The 17,143-nt window shown below is 36.5% G+C and overlaps 1 long non-coding RNA gene across 1 annotated transcript; it reads right to left on the reverse strand.

Annotated features, from left to right (window-relative positions):
- Positions 1–1,155: 1,155 nt before the first annotated feature.
- Positions 1,156–11,618, reverse strand: LOC133783842 (uncharacterized). The gene is made up of 3 exons (XR_009870980.1): positions 11,555–11,618; positions 2,044–2,108; positions 1,156–1,223 (listed from the first exon to the last, which is right to left on the reverse strand). It is a non-coding gene; the product is annotated as an uncharacterized LOC133783842 (long non-coding RNA).
- Between the last annotated feature and the right edge of the window lie 5,525 nt (positions 11,619–17,143).

The raw sequence follows: 17,143 nt of genomic DNA on the forward strand, positions 1-17,143 counted from the left end.
TATGCACTACTAGGAAACAAGATCTTAATCATATTAAGTCACACAATAGCCAACACATATATTAACATCAAAATAAAATAATTATAATAAAATCAATGATATTACCTCAAGATCTTAATCATATTAAGTCACACAATAGCAGAGTGAAAAGAGCTTACCCCACAGCTCGAACAACATTTTCCAATTTCTAAAAACAAAATCTGAAATAGAATTGAATAGAATCTAAAATAGAAAGATTCAGATTTTACCCAAAATTGCAGAAAAAAAAAGATGAGAGACTTGGATTTCTAAGAGAAAAATCTAAAATGACAGAGAGTAATCTATATTCATAATTCTACTTTGGTTAGGAGTGCCCAGCAAGAGTAATAGTTGCATACTTTATTGCTACATTGTACCTACAGAGATGAAATGATAAAAGAAAAATTATGCCAGGCATAAAGAGTATAAGCAAGGGAAAATGATTTCACAGCACAATAAGATTAAAACAAGAGGAATTATGTATATGTATAGGACAGTGGTGATGAATGAGAGAGAAAGTACGAGTGCTGGGGCATTGTAACTAACTAATGGGGAAGTTTTGGTTTTATTTTGAAGCGGTGGATTACCAATCACTGTAAAAATAATCATCTAGTTGTTTTTTATGCCCTGTTTTCTTAATTTGTTTTCTATTTCTATTGTTGCTCTTTGCAACTACTTAGAAAATAATTCCCTTATATTGCTCTCTAAACAAGTTCAGAATAAAGGAAAAGCTAGAAGGAATCAAATAACTCAAGAAAATAAAAGGCCAAACAAGAAACTAGAATACACTCAAGCCATATATTATAACAACTCAATGACTAAGAAACAAAATAAAATAACTCAAAAAATATACAAATACAGAGAAATAAACAAGAGATAACCACTATAAATTCCAGCTACCTGAGTTAGAAAATAGACATATATACACATTCATCAAATTAAACTACAACAATCATAAAAAGCACAACCTTTTATTTACTCTCTTGCTAACTAAACTATGAAAAAGAAACAACAAGGTTTGTACATGAAACAAAGAAAGTTCAAAGAAAAGTCTAGAAAAAAGAGTTAACAGTATGAATGCAGTCTCAATGGAGTGACTAATAAACCTTTTAATATGTGGACGGAAAGAGAGGCATACTTGGTTTCAAATATGTATCCAAGGAAAAAGAGTCCATTCTAGAGTTGTCATTATTTTGTAGGCAACCCTGTATTAACACAAGTAATTAAGTCAAAAATTTCAACACTCAATAGCTTTGCAAGTTGCAATGGCCACAATTAGCAAAAAATCACTAGTTTCCATATATCTCAAGTTCACATGTTGTGCTTACTTCAAACTAAGAGAACAAAACTAACAATTGTATTAATGTTAATCAATGCAACTATTTTAATAGCAAAAAATCACTAGTTTCCATCCCGCTTGTTTATGCTAAAATTGGTAGGAGAAGGGAGAAAAAGTATATTCTGTTAAAAAAAAACAGTTTCATAGCTTAAGTTGCTGTTTATTTTCAAATAAAGGGAAACTAAAAACAAAAAATAATAACTGGTAAAAAAATATAGTGGAATGGTTATATTTACAGCCTCTAGAGAATCCCTTTATAACCCATTTGAGTATACTAATTTATGATACATAAGGAAAATAAACACCAACGCAAATCCCTAGCAAAGAATGCAAAAATGACATTATTAATTGAGGCCATCAGAACTCCAGTTGTAACATGGTAATAGTTGACATCCATTGAAATTCAGAAAAGTTTGACAGTTAGTGACATTCAAAAGGCAAAGATAAGTGATGAGCATGGACCGTATCAAATTAAAGGTTCAAGTTTATTTGTCTATTTTGAATTATGATAATATGGAACGTAGCTTCTACAATTCAAACTATGGTGCCAAATTATTTAAAGAACCACATGTATCGGCCACTTAAAAAAAAATCTGCATTAACAAAATTGGTCTTTTCCTAATTCAAATCCCAAGTTATTGTACCACCTGTTTATTATTATTATTATTGTTGTTGAATGAACATACCTCATCACTCTTTGTAGAACGAGATGGAGGGACTGGAACAGGAATCTTGGGTGGTGGATGACTACCTGCAAGAACAGCTACAGAGCTCAAAAAAAAACTTGGACTTTTTTTTTTCGAGGATTCACAGGATACAAATTATTTTTGGGGGCAAGATAAATATATAAAATTGTGTGTGTGTGTGTATGGGATTTAAATTGATTCTGATAAAAAAAAATACACACATACAAGTTGCACACACATCTATAAGTTTATATAGATGAAAATAAATGTAGAGTCCAAGAACTTTACTTAGCTAAGATAGATAGTAGTATGATAGTATTTATAGCATTATCTTTGTTACTTTGGATTTTTGGTTCAGACCGGGAGTTATTTGGACACTCATAGTAGTACTTATAGATTTTCTAAGTTTAACCTATAGTTTAAGAATATTAAGTATAACCTAAGATTTGATTAATGTGACTGATATTAAGGATTATATTATTATATTATAAGGTTTAGACATCAACCAATAGGATTTTAAGCACATGTTTTGAATGGTAATTAAGGATTAAGATTTTTGAGGATTAAATATAATAAGGAGTAAAGTTTGAATGTTATAGGGTCAGTCAGCAGCTTTGAGTACGTTGAGGGCTTAGTCAAGGCTGTTTACTCCATTCAAACTTAGCTAAAAATGTGTAATTTCGTGTTTAAATATTCAGCGTGTGCCGATATATCGCAGCTATAGGGGGCGATATGTCGCAGCACGTAGATACGGAAAACACGAAACGATGCACGGTCGCCTCGGGCATACTGGCCCAGGCGATATATCGCCTACAGGGGGCGATATATCGCCTCCTTCAGCATGGATTCAAACTCTTTTGAATTCATTTCCTTTCAGCCATTCAAACTCCTTCAACAGTCCAGCATCTTGTGAACGAGTCTTCAGCCTCTGCTGAACGATTATTCAAATGATTTTCACCTAAAAAGCCATTATTTTTATTCAAGTAAAATCAAGATATTTTCATTCCCAAACTCTATAAATAGGACCTAGTACCCAGCCATTATTCACCATTTGCTCTAAGTTCAGAAGCTGCTAGTGTTAAGTGAGTGTGAGAGTGTAAACACTTGGTTTGGGGAAAAACTATAAGCTTAAACATCATAAGCTTATCAAACACTTGGGAAGTAAGTGAGTGCTATAGTATTTCGGTGGATGTTAGATTGATCTTGCAATCTTTGAGGTAAACCCAAAACTCTACTCTAGTCCTTTCTGTAGTCTATGTTATTTCTTTTCTCAAAACCTTCTACTCAGTCCCCTAACCTTATTCTTATTTTTGGTTAGGGAATCCAAGTTCTTAAGCACTTAAGTGGTGGTAAGCATATTTTCGTTTAATGGTTTAGTCTTCCTATTCTCTTTCATTTCATCTCCTTTCTTTAGACTCACCCTTGTTCATTGTGGTTTTAGGAGTGTTCCAAAAGTCCTAACTCAGTCCATTTTATCCCGGTAACTTTGGTAAGGAAAATAGGCTAGAATTAATATGTTATGTGCTTATGTTATCTATATGTTTTTATGTTATTAAAAGTGTTATGATATGTATATGTGTATGTTTGTAGGCTTGGGCATATGACCCATATGACTAACAAGACCCCAAATGGGTTATGGGCATATGACCTACTTAGCTAGTAGGACCCCATTAATCCCATGGGCATATGCTTGTTTAGTCTATGGGACCCCAAGTAATAATGGCCATTATAATAAGTGTATTATGTGTTATGATATGTCTTTACGTTATTATGACATTATGTTTATGTTTATGACTATGTGTTAGATTTTCCTTGCTGGGCATTAGGCTCATTCCTTTCTGTTTATGTGCAGGAAATAAGCTTTAGAGGCGGAAAGATTCGTGACGCTTAGAGGATGTGTATCGATGGTGAATGGAGTCAAGGGGCCGAGCGTTATTCGATTCGAGGATGTAGTCTTGTTTATGTTTTTATGGTTTTAAATGTATTTTCCGCATTTTCTATGTAACTCTTTTTAATTTTTAAGTTATTTTGTTTTAAAGACAATGGGTACCCACATCCTACTTATTTTATGAAAGTAACCTTTGTTTCCATAAGTTTTCAATAAAATTATGGTATTTCCGCAAAAATGTAAGTTTTATGTATAGATTCGTTAATGGTCCAAGTAGTCTAGATTAGTGGGTCGTTACAGTTGGTATCAGAGAAAACGGTTCCTTCGCATGAAGTTCTCCTCGATACACATGCTCAAAGCTCCGAATCGGACCGCCAAGTAAGTGTTTAAGTTACAAGTTACAAGTTACTTTGTCTATGTGTATAGCTAACGACTTTAGTGTTTATGTTTCAGTTAAGAATGAATGGAGCTTTAAGCAATGAGGATATCCGAGCCATTAAGGCTTTAAAAAGAATAAGGGAGCCAAGAAACACCGTAGGAGCACTAGAAAAGATCACTCGAAGATTGATCTTGTTCCACAAAGAGATAGGTCACCTTCAAGAGTCTAAGCAAATCATGATGAGAGCTGCAGAACAATATGTCCTAGTAATTAGGCTTTTAAAAGATTTTCCTTCAGCAATTTTAACTTTAGAAGAAATATGGGAGAATATAAATAATGATGATGACTTACAAGCAGCCCTAAGATATTATTCTCTCATACTTAAGTTCACCTATGATTTAGAGTTTCAATTCACTAATGAGCAACAACATAGGATCTTCTTGAATCTTCCCCGAGGAAATTTTGAGGCTCAAGACAATGATGATTATAAGGAGATAGATAATGATATGCTAGATGAAGGATCGGATGTAGAAGATCCCGATTTTTAGAATAGCTAGTTTTTCATTGTTTGTTTTGTTTATTTCTTTATTTATGATTGTAATAAGTGAAAATCTTTTTCCAAATTGATTTCATGTTATTTTATTTTCATGTATGAGTTTGATTTTTTTTCGCAATCATAATGAGTAATAAATAAAATGAATAATGACTAAGTTCAGTGAAGGTGGATACAAATCAATGAACCAAGTTTCCTTATTGAGAGTTAGGGGGCCTTAGTAGTGGGAACGATTTTACTGATCCCAGCCCTCCCTCAATATTGTTAACTTTGGAACAAAGATAAGTTTCGAGCCTGAGAATTAAGTCATATAGGATGATTAGAAACACACTTAGAAAATAAAGATGACTTGTTTTTCTAAGTATAGAAACCCACTCTAATAATAAATAAAGACCTATATAATTTTTCATAAGAAGTCATAATAAATAGGTCCGAGATATGTTTGTTTTAGAATAAGTTTTTGCCTTAGAGCCTATTAGGGTAAGTTCTAACAAGTTCTCGACTGTTAGAACTTTTGGTGAAGATGTCGCTCCGAAGATCTGCACGCACCAACGGAAACGCCTCCAACGTTGTTCCAACGACCAATGATGCCCTCCAGTTCGCAGAAGAGGAGTGCGTGCTACTACTAGCCGCAACGTGCCGACACCATCAGCTGACAACACCGTGGAAATCGCTAGACGGCGACAACAAGTCGAGGAACTCTTGCAGCAACAACGTCAATAGGCGCAGACTCAGCCCCAGCCTCCGCCGCAACCGCAGCCGCAGCTACAACAAATGGCCCTAGCACCCCAACAAGTTGGTCCATATGGGGGATGGCCAGTGACGAACTACGCACCACATCCAGTACCGAATATGGAGTCAGTATATGAGAGGTTCCGCAAGCAGCACGCTCCAAACTTTAAAGGGACTATAGACCCCTTTGAGGCAGAAGAGTGGCTAAGGATGTGAAGCCAATTCTTACGCACATGAATTTCAGTAATGCAGACCGCATATCCTGCGTCTCGTCATTACTCAGGAAGGATGCCAGAATATGGTGGGACTTAGTTCAGCAGACTAACGATGTCACCACCATGATATGGACAAGATTTGTGGAGCCGTTCCACAAGAAGTATTACTCCTCGGCAGTCATCACTAATGATAGAAGAATATGCTCGTCAGTTCAACAGATTAGTCAAGTTTGCACCAGAGTTGGTCCCAACCGACTTTACGAGGTTGACCAAGTTCGTCAGAGGACTTAGACCAAAGATGGAATTAGGGGTTAAGCTAGCAGACCTGGGAACTACAACAAAAAGGATTCAGAGGAATGCTAAGAGGGATTAAACGATGGTTCCAGACCAAAGTCTTTGCATTGACCCAAGGAGGAACCCATGCTAGTAACAAGCATTTATAGGTCAGATCATATCCTCAATAGTATATGTATCGCTAGATTGGTAGCAGTATACTCGTATATCTCGTTAGGAATGATAGAAAAACTAGACAAACCTAGTGAAAGATTTAGAACTAGGTTTGTAACCGAGTTGCCTTCGGGCAGAGTAGTTCTATCATCACGAATAGTACGAGGCTTACCGATCAAGATTGAGGACATAGGACTAGAAGGAGATCTGATAGAGCTAGTAATCAAGGACTTCGACGTAATACTAGGCATGGATTGGCTAGCACGGCATGGCGCAACGATCGACAGCAAACGCAAGAAGGTGATGTTCGAGACTCCTGACGGCCAGAGACGATGCTTCATGGGACAAGCTTCAGGACTACGCACACCGTTAGTGTCATCTCTCAAAGCTCAGAGAATGATGGAGAAAGGATGCCAAGCATTCTTAGCCAGCATCACGAATGTGGAGAAGGAGACATCACTCAAAGTTGGAGATGTTCGGGTTATACAAGAATTTCCAGAAGTTTTCCCCGATGACTTGCCAGGATTGCCGCCAAATCGAGAAATAGACTTCACGATAGAATTAGTACCCGGCACCGAGCCTATCTCTAAGGCACCATACCGGATGGCACCTACGGAACTCAAGGAGTTAAAGACACAGCTATAAGAACTCCTAGACTTGGGTTTCATTAGGCCAAGCCATTCACCATGGGGAGCTCCGGTACTATTCGTGAAGAAGAAGGACGGAAGTATGCGCATGTGCATAGACTACCGTGAGCTGAATAAAGTGAACAAATACCCGCTACTTCGGATTGATGATTTGTTTGATCAACTCCGAGGCGCGACTGTATTCAATTTACGGTCCGGGTATCATCAGCTCAAGGTAAAGGGAGAAGATATTCCTAAGACAACCTTTAGGACTCGTTATGGACGTTACGAGTTCTTGGTTATGTCTTTGGGTCTTACTAACGCACCAGCCGCGTTTATGGACTTAATGAATAGGGTCTTCAAAGACTATTTGGATAAATTCGTCGTTGTATTCATCGACGATATCTTAGTATACTCCAAGGATGAAGTAGAGCACGAGGAACATTTGAGGATGATTTTGACGCGATTGAAGGAGCACCAACTCTACGCGAAGTTCAAGAAATGCGAGTTTTGACTCTCACAAGTGGCGTTCCTCGGGCACATCATATCGAAAGACGGAGTTGCAGTAAATCCATCGAAGGTAGAGGCCGTGAAGGATTGGCCTAGACCAAAGAACGCGTCAGAAATAAGAAGCTTCTTAGGGCTAGCAGGTTACTATAGAAAGTTGTAGAGGGCTTTTTCTAAGATAGCCACTCCACACACCAACCTGACCCGGAAGCAACAAAAGTTTAACTGGAACGATAAGTGTGAAGAAAGCTTCCAGTTGCTTAAAGATAAGCCTTGCTCAACACCAGTACTTAGTGTACCGACACCCGACGATAAGTTCGTTGTCTAATGCGATGCATCAAAGCTAGGATTGGGAAGCGTGTTGATGCAAAAACGACAAAGTAATAGCCTTCGCCTCACGTCAGTTGAAGGAGTATGAACAACGCTACCCAACTCACGATATGGAGTTGGCAGCGATGGTCGATGCAAATCTGGCACCATTATCTTTACGGAGAACGGTGCGAGATTTATACGGACCACAAGAGTTTAAAATACTTCTTTACACAGAAGGAGCTCAACATAAGGCAGCGCAGGTGGATAGAATTAGTCAAGGATTACAACTACGAAATCCTATACCACCCAGGGAAGGCGAACGTAGTTGCCGATGCGCTTAGTAAGGAAAAGCTATGGGAACTTAGCAGCCTTATCCGGAATTGAAAAGCCTCTATAGCAGGAGCTTATCAGTGCCGGAATAGATGTGATTATAGGCAAGCTGGCTTACTTGTCTATCCAATCAAATAGGACATACGGATTGGTCAGAGACATGAGAAATCGCTAGCACCACATATGGATGCAGTCAGAGAAGGCAAGACTACAGATTTCTCAATATCCAGACAAGGATTATTGAGATATAAGGATCGGGTATGCGTGCCAGACAATCAAAGTATTAAGAAGACGATCCTAGAAGAAGCGCACAACACCCCATACTCGGTTCATCCAGGGTCTACCAAGATGACTCATGACATCAAGGCAGTCTATTGGTGGCCAGGGATGAAGAAGGACATAGCGGAATATGTATCTAAGTGTCTGGTATGCCAGCAAGTGAAGGCGGAGCATCAGCGGCCTGCAGGATTATTGCAACCGCTTAGCATACCGGAGTGGAAGTGGGACGATATAGCCATGGACTTCGTGACGGGTCTGCCAAAGACAAATAAGCAGCATGATTCTGCTTGGATAGTCATAGATAGACTAACCAAGTCGGCTCATTTTCTGCCTGTTAAGACTTCTTATACGGCAGACCAATATGCAGACATCTACATCCAAGAGATTGTACGATTGCATGGAATCCCCAAGACGATAATGTCAGATAGAGGATCAGTATTTACGTCAAAATTTTGGAGAAACTTACAAATAGATATGGGTACTAAGTTAAGCCTTAGTACAACTTTCCATCCTCAGACAGATGGGCAGTTTAAGCGTACGATTCAGATCTTAGAGGTATGCTACGCGCGTGTATACTTGATTTCGAAGGATCGTGGAACAAGTACTTACCGCTGATCGAGTTCTCGTACAACAACAGCTACCAGTCAACGATCGGAACGGCATCTTATGAGTTGCTATATGGACGAAGGTACCGATCACCGTTGCACTAGGACGAGGTAGGAGAAAGGCAGCTTCTAAGGCCCGAAGCTGTTAGACAAGCTCAAGAAGCAGTAACGCTTATTAGACAGCGTATGCTGGCTGCTCAAAGCCGTCAGAAAAGATATGCGGATACCAAGCGACGTGATGTGGAATTCCAAGTTGGAGATCAAGATATCTCCTATGAAAAGTGTCAAGCGGTTCGGAAAGAAAGGCAAGCTTAGTCCCCGATTCTTAGGTCCTTTTAGATATTGGACAAAATGGGAACAGTTGCGTATAGACTAGCCCTACCGCCAGCATTAGCCGATAGTCACAACGTCTTCCACATCTCGATGTTACGCAAATATGTGTCAGACCCATCTCACGTCCTCAAGTACGATACGATAGCGCTCCAGAAAGACTTAAGTTACGAGGAACGACCGATTAGCATCCTAGATAGATGGATGAAGTAGTTACGGTCTAAGAGCTTTCCTATAGTCAAAGTCCTATGGAGCAATAGTTCTGAATGCGAGGCAATGTGGGAGTTGGAGGAGGACATGCAAGGCCGGTATCCGGAGTTATGTGATAAGTAAATTTCGAGGACGAAATTCTTTTTAGTAGGGGAGAATTGTAGAGTCCAAGAACTTTACTTAGCTAAGATAGATAGTAGTATGATAGTATTTATAGCATTATCTTTGTTACTTTGGATTTTTGGTTCAGACCGGGAGTTATTTGGACACTCATAGTAGTACTTATAGATTTTCTAAGTTTAACCTATAGTTTAAGAATATTAAGTATAACCTAAGATTTGATTAATGTGACTGATATTAAGGATTATATTATTATATTATAAGGTTTAGACATCAACCAATAGGATTTTAAGCACATGTTTTGAATGGTAATTAAGGATTAAGATTTTTGAGGATTAAATATAATAAGGAGTAAAGTTTGAATGTTATAGGGTCAGTCAGCAGCTTTGAGTACGTTGAGGGCTTAGTCAAGGCTGTTTACTCCATTCAAACTTAGCTAAAAATGTGTAATTTCGTGTTTAAATATTCAGCGTGTGCCGATATATCGCAGCTATAGGGGGCGATATGTCGCAGCACGTAGATACGGAAAACACGAAACGATGCACGGTCGCCTCGGGCATACTGGCCCAGGCGATATATCGCCTACAGGGGGCGATATATCGCCTCCTTCAGCATGGATTCAAACTCTTTTGAATTCATTTCCTTTCAGCCATTCAAACTCCTTCAACAGTCCAGCATCTTGTGAACGAGTCTTCAGCCTCTGCTGAACGATTATTCAAATGATTTTCACCTAAAAAGCCATTATTTTTATTCAAGTAAAATCAAGATATTTTCATTCCCAAACTCTATAAATAGGACCTAGTACCCAGCCATTATTCACCATTTGCTCTAAGTTCAGAAGCTGCTAGTGTTAAGTGAGTGTGAGAGTGTAAACACTTGGTTTGGGGAAAAACTATAAGCTTAAACATCATAAGCTTATCAAACACTTGGGAAGTAAGTGAGTGCTATAGTATTTCGGTGGATGTTAGATTGATCTTGCAATCTTTGAGGTAAACCCAAAACTCTACTCTAGTCCTTTCTGTAGTCTATGTTATTTCTTTTCTCAAAACCTTCTACTCAGTCCCCTAACCTTATTCTTATTTTTGGTTAGGGAATCCAAGTTCTTAAGCACTTAAGTGGTGGTAAGCATATTTTCGTTTAATGGTTTAGTCTTCCTATTCTCTTTCATTTCATCTCCTTTCTTTAGACTCACCCTTGTTCATTGTGGTTTTAGGAGTGTTCCAAAAGTCCTAACTCAGTCCATTTTATCCCGGTAACTTTGGTAAGGAAAATAGGCTAGAATTAATATGTTATGTGCTTATGTTATCTATATGTTTTTATGTTATTAAAAGTGTTATGATATGTATATGTGTATGTTTGTAGGCTTGGGCATATGACCCATATGACTAACAAGACCCCAAATGGGTTATGGGCATATGACCTACTTAGCTAGTAGGACCCCATTAATCCCATGGGCATATGCTTGTTTAGTCTATGGGACCCCAAGTAATAATGGCCATTATAATAAGTGTATTATGTGTTATGATATGTCTTTACGTTATTATGACATTATGTTTATGTTTATGACTATGTGTTAGATTTTCCTTGCTGGGCATTAGGCTCATTCCTTTCTGTTTATGTGCAGGAAATAAGCTTTAGAGGCGGAAAGATTCGTGACGCTTAGAGGATGTGTATCGATGGTGAATGGAGTCAAGGGGCCGAGCGTTATTCGATTCGAGGATGTAGTCTTGTTTATGTTTTTATGGTTTTAAATGTATTTTCCGCATTTTCTATGTAACTCTTTTTAATTTTTAAGTTATTTTGTTTTAAAGACAATGGGTACCCACATCCTACTTATTTTATGAAAGTAACCTTTGTTTCCATAAGTTTTCAATAAAATTATGGTATTTCCGCCAAAATGTAAGTTTTATGTATAGATTCGTTAATGGTCCAAGTAGTCTAGATTAGTGGGTCGTTACAATAAATTAGCATAATCTACCCGTTAATCATTAGGACAACTCTGTTTCCTCTCGTAATCTGAACATAGTTGGTCTCCTGCAAACAGCAATATTTGGACAATGTGAGATTGGATATCTTGTAAGATGAAATTCAAAATGTTTTCACTATAAGCTCAGCAATGCCTAATATCTAAAGGGAGTGAGAGGCTTGAGCAAGAAAAAAAAATAAAGGGAGTGCAAGAAAAAATTATAATTTTTTTTAATATCAGGGGGATACTTTTAGAAGAGAGCTGGGAATGGGAGAAAAAAAAATAGAGGGTGTAACATTACCCACCATAAATTTTTTTGGCTATTTTTCTAAATAACAAAGCTAAATATGTTAGTAGAATATAGAGAATGGAACACAGGAACTGAAACAAATATGGAATTGAATCCAAAATATGTTACAGATTCATGTGTCTTTCAATTTCCATTTACCATTACTAAAATGGCTACAAAACTAACACCCCCTGTAATCTTAGCATCTCCCCTTCCCTCCAAAACCTTTTAAGAAATCAAATACCAAACCCACCGTCTCAACATCAATTTTTATAACAAGTTTCTTGCCATTATTCTATAATCACCTGACACTTCATTATTTTAATGGCTGATAATTGATCACAGCCAACTCAATAGTAAATTATTTTAATTAAAAGTGTTAAATAAAAATAAAAACTATATATCAAAGAAACCATTGTTACCTGATCAAATAAAACCCTGTAGGCATTGAGATCGTGATACAGTGCACGCCCTTTTCTGCTACAGTACTCCAGAGCTTGTGTCAGATGCAAAGCCACCCACAATCTCATGGCCCATTTCACTGGTTGAGCATCCCCTATAACAGTGCAATCATAAGAAACAAACTATCCAAAAAAAATTACAAAATCATTCTTAGCTAAATTCAATTCAATTGAGTCGTGAATGAACATTAGAGGTTTATTTGAGAGAAGAAATATCAATTCATAAGCACTACTTTCCATCAATAGCACTTCCAAAATGATAAACAAGCAAGTACTTGGGCAATCAAGGCAATTAAATACCAATATTATATTTGGAAAGACAACCAAAAAAAAAATTACTTTTTGATTCATAATTGAGTTGCCTAGACATAATTAAGGAATTCATCACAGCACAACATCAATATGAGAAATGAAAAAATAAAATTAGGAATTTTGAAATCTTAAATTTCATGGCAAACAAACAACAATCAATTTCACAAAAAATAAGAATCATCAATTCAGAATTAACAAACAAAACTTAAAAAAATACATGAAAGAAAATACTTGAGAAAAGCTATACAAAATATGCTGTGAAAAATTGGGCCCTCTTAAGAGAAGCTACATAAACATTCAGCACATACATTGAATATAATAACTTCATCATTGAGCCTAGGAAAGTTGTGTATGTGCATGCAAAAACCAATAAATCACATAAACTCAGACTGCTAGATCGTTGTGTAAGTTATTTTAACTAAACAAAAAGACAAAACAAATAAACTTACTGCTAGATCATTTGCAAAAATCAAATAATGTTTGCATTAGATATCAAAAGGATTTTAGATCCAGGTTATATGTTTGCCAATGTTAAGTCAAATCGTCAGCTGCTTTACTATCTAATAAATCAGGCAAAAGGTCAATACATATACGAAATGATAAGCATTAATCTCTTCTTGTGTAGGGATATATTCTTTAGAGGGATTGTATGACTCTTCGTGACCTAAAAGAGGGGAAATTTTAACAAAAATTTAATAAAGAAAATTATGAAAAAAAGGGCTAAATCCTATGTTGATTTTCATTCCAGAAAATAGGTGATCAGTTGTACCTGGAAATTTCGGCTTCGACGCAGGAATATAAGCTAAATGCCCAGACTTTTCGTTAGAGTTGGATTCATCTCCCCACAAGAGGTAGACAGATGGTTCTTCTTTAGGCTCATCAAATTTAATCAACCCCTTACGAATAGCCCGACAATAGCGAACAACCTGTAGATACAGCAAAAGTGCAAGGCCTGAATAATTAAACTCATGTTTGAAATTCCTTCTATTATTCTATCTCAGCAACCAGTAGGTGAAATGAAAGCTCAGAATGAAAACATAACATAAATTTCATTCATTACATTAGAGATAAAAGAAAATACTAAAAAATTTACCAACTTCTATATAGAAACAGTGAAGTTGACAATAGCATACCATTTTATCTTCGCTCTTTGAACGAGTGAAGCATCTCTTGGGTTCAGGTGCATTTGAAAGGGGATGTTTAGCACCATCCCATTTGAACCAGTCAACATAAGGCTACATTTGAAACACAGATAATTGTATGTGAAAAGAATCTTACAAACAATTGACCAATAAAATGGACAGCTAAATATATACATACCGCATACATACATCAAATTGCAGTCACTACAAAAAAGGAGACTTTTGCCGGCGCAAATTTGCGCCGGCAAAAGTATGGTTTTGCGCCGGCAAAAACTATGGAGTTTTTGCCGCGCAATTTTGCGCCGGCAAAGAATTGCGTCGTATCTCCGTCGCTAATGTCACTTTTGCCGACGCAAATATAATGCGCCGGCAATGGACTTTTTTGGCGACGAAAAAATACGCCGGTGAAAATATAAATGCGCCGGTAAAAAAATCTGTCACGATATTGTGGAAAACACTTTTAGCGGCGCAATAATGCGCCGGCAATAGTTTAATTTTTTAGTGGCGCATTTTTGCGCCGGTAAAAGTGTATATGTGAAGGTAAGATTGAAACTCTTTGCCGACGTAATTTTGCGCCGGTAAAAGTATTTTTAAAATAATAATTTTTATTAAATTATTAATATTATTTTCAATATATTAATATTAATTAATAATTTTCAATTTTAATATATTAATAATTATTTAATTTTTTAGTAATATTATTTAATTAGAAATAAAAATAAAATTAAAATTTTATAAATAAATAAACAAAAAATTACAACTATTAATATTTATTGTCTCCACCAAACATTAAAATATAAAAGTAATTTAGTAAAATAAATGTCTCATAAATTAAATTTTAAATAAATAGAAAAAAAGTTCTACAAATGAGTACTGGCCGCCTCATCATTCCCGCCCCCATCAGCATCATCGTCCTCGTCCGAATCCTGGTCTGGTAAGTCAACAGTAAAACCAGGAGCCAATTGACCAACCTGCTTCAACAAAGCACTGAGCAGGAGATCTTGACGCCGTTGACGACTCTCAAGTTTAGTCGTATGCTTCTTTAGGTTCTGATTTTCTAGCATAATGTCCTGATTTTGCTGCAAAATGGTGTCCACTTCAGGTGGCAATTGCCCGGACATTTGAGAAGTTGACGAAGATGCTGCCCTCTTTGCGCCAATTGCCTTCAACCTAGGCAACCCCCCAAACCCTTTCTTATAACGCGAGCGGGGTCCAAGGACATCCGTGACAATATCCATATCAGGCGGGAAATGACCGTCGACATTATCGCCGACACAAGAAGCAGCAGATGATGCAGGGGCCGTACTCTGCGATGCTCGACGTTCGGTCATCTCATTCTGCACAATAAAAAGCACGTATTTCGAATTCCAATATAACATTATTTGAAAACCTAACTTATAAATTTTTAATATAACAACATATAAAATATAACTTTATTATCTATTTGCCAATATCCTATCATTAATGACTGCAGACCAGTGACTGAAAAAGAATGTAATTAATTTTGTTCCCGTATCAGGGAGCAAGTGGGCTAAAGTAAATTTGTTCATGAAAATCCATATCTGAATCAAAATCATGAAGATGTTGTTGATATATACGGTAAGTGCAGTTAATTCCATTAATGAGGAATTTACGTCTCCAAACATATACATCAACTATATTTACATGTTTTTGATTCAGATATGGATTTTCATGACCAAATTTACTTTAGTCCACAAGCTCCCTGATACGGGGACAACATTAATTACATTCTTTTTTTATCTTAGTCCACAATCATTAATCATAAAAATATTGGCACATAGATTATAAAGATTTCATTGTTAAAAATTTAATTAATAATTAATAAATAATTACTAATTGACAACAACAATTAATAATTAATATTTATTAATTATTTACTAAACTTTTTTAAAGTTAAATGATCATAAATTAGTTAAGGTTATGCAACTTACATGTTTTGTCGCCGCTGCATCACTAATCCACTTATCCTTCTTCTTGTGCAGGTGCTCGAATGTGTCGATCTTGCTCAGGAGCTGGCCAGTAGATGGGTCCATCTAAAAAAGCAAATTATTTAAACATTGTGACATTTATAATATTTTCGTAAATGTAAGGATATAAGTTATTATAATTTACGTGATCATAAACATGGGCAACGATGGATTTGGAACCGTGTCCTCCTGGTATGGTCATTTTAGCTCGAGCTTCTTTATTTTTCTTCGATATACGCTTCAAAAAGAAAACAGTACTCATTAATCTAAATTGTAATTTTATAATTAAAAATTAATGTAAAATGTACGGCATACCTGGTGAGAATCAGAAACCCAAAAATCACACAGAACTGCCCAATCAGAAGAAGTGATCGACACAAAAGGTTTTGACTTCGCTCTCTCATTGTCCACCTCTCCTCCAACATCTACCCAGTGTTTCTTCATCGTGTGGCGCCAATCAGTCAGATGTTTTTGCATTTGTCTTACCATGGCATCGTTGATTACTGGATTGTCTTCTGGATAAATGAATTTTTCCTAAAATCACAATTAAAATTGGAATTTGTTAAAATATTTTGAAGATAGACAAAATATTTAATAATGAGTTATTAAAGGTTTAAAGAATGCTTACAGATAGTCTCTTTCGAATAACTTCGATATCAGCTGGTTTTACTTGTTCCCAAGCTAGTGTAGTTGGGGGTACGGTGCTACGCAAATAACGAGCCATAGAATTGTTGAACCACTTGCCGTACTTTTGAATAGCTTTTCCAGTTTCTTTATCAAACTCTACTTTCAAATGAGTAACTTTTTTGATGGCCAGCTCCTTCTCGATATTGGCACCGTAATAAGCTCCCCTGCCTCTCTTGGAGCCACCACCTGTGTCATTACTTGTTTCGGCCATTCTACATTAAAATATTCATTAATTAACTAATTCAAATTATGTATGTCTATTGTTTTTTGTTATAAAATTAACATTTATTCATTATGGTATTTCCAAACCTACCCTATTCCGACCTAGTGGATCCCTTGGAGATAGTAAGAAGTCATGTACTTCTCCTCAGTTTTTTAAAATGTTTATCAAACATTTTAAAAAAATGAGGAGCAGTACATGAATACATTGTCTATCCCCAAGACATCCACTAGGTGCATCACTATTATTTTTTGTTATTGAATTAACATTTTATTACTTATTGTCTTTCCTAACCTACCCTATTCCGACCTAGTAGATCCCTTGGAGATAGTAAGCAGACATGTGCGACTACACACTTTTTCAAAATATTTCATCAAACATTTTGAAAAAATGAAGTACATGAATACATTGTCTATCCCCAAGGCATCCACTAGGTGCATCACTATTATTTTTTGTTATTGAATTAACATTTTATTACTTATTGTCTTTCCCAACCTACCCT

The sequence above is a fragment of the Humulus lupulus genome, chromosome 6 (assembly GCF_963169125.1).
Source record: "Humulus lupulus chromosome 6, drHumLupu1.1, whole genome shotgun sequence".
NCBI classification, from domain to species: Eukaryota; Viridiplantae; Streptophyta; class Magnoliopsida; order Rosales; family Cannabaceae; genus Humulus; species Humulus lupulus.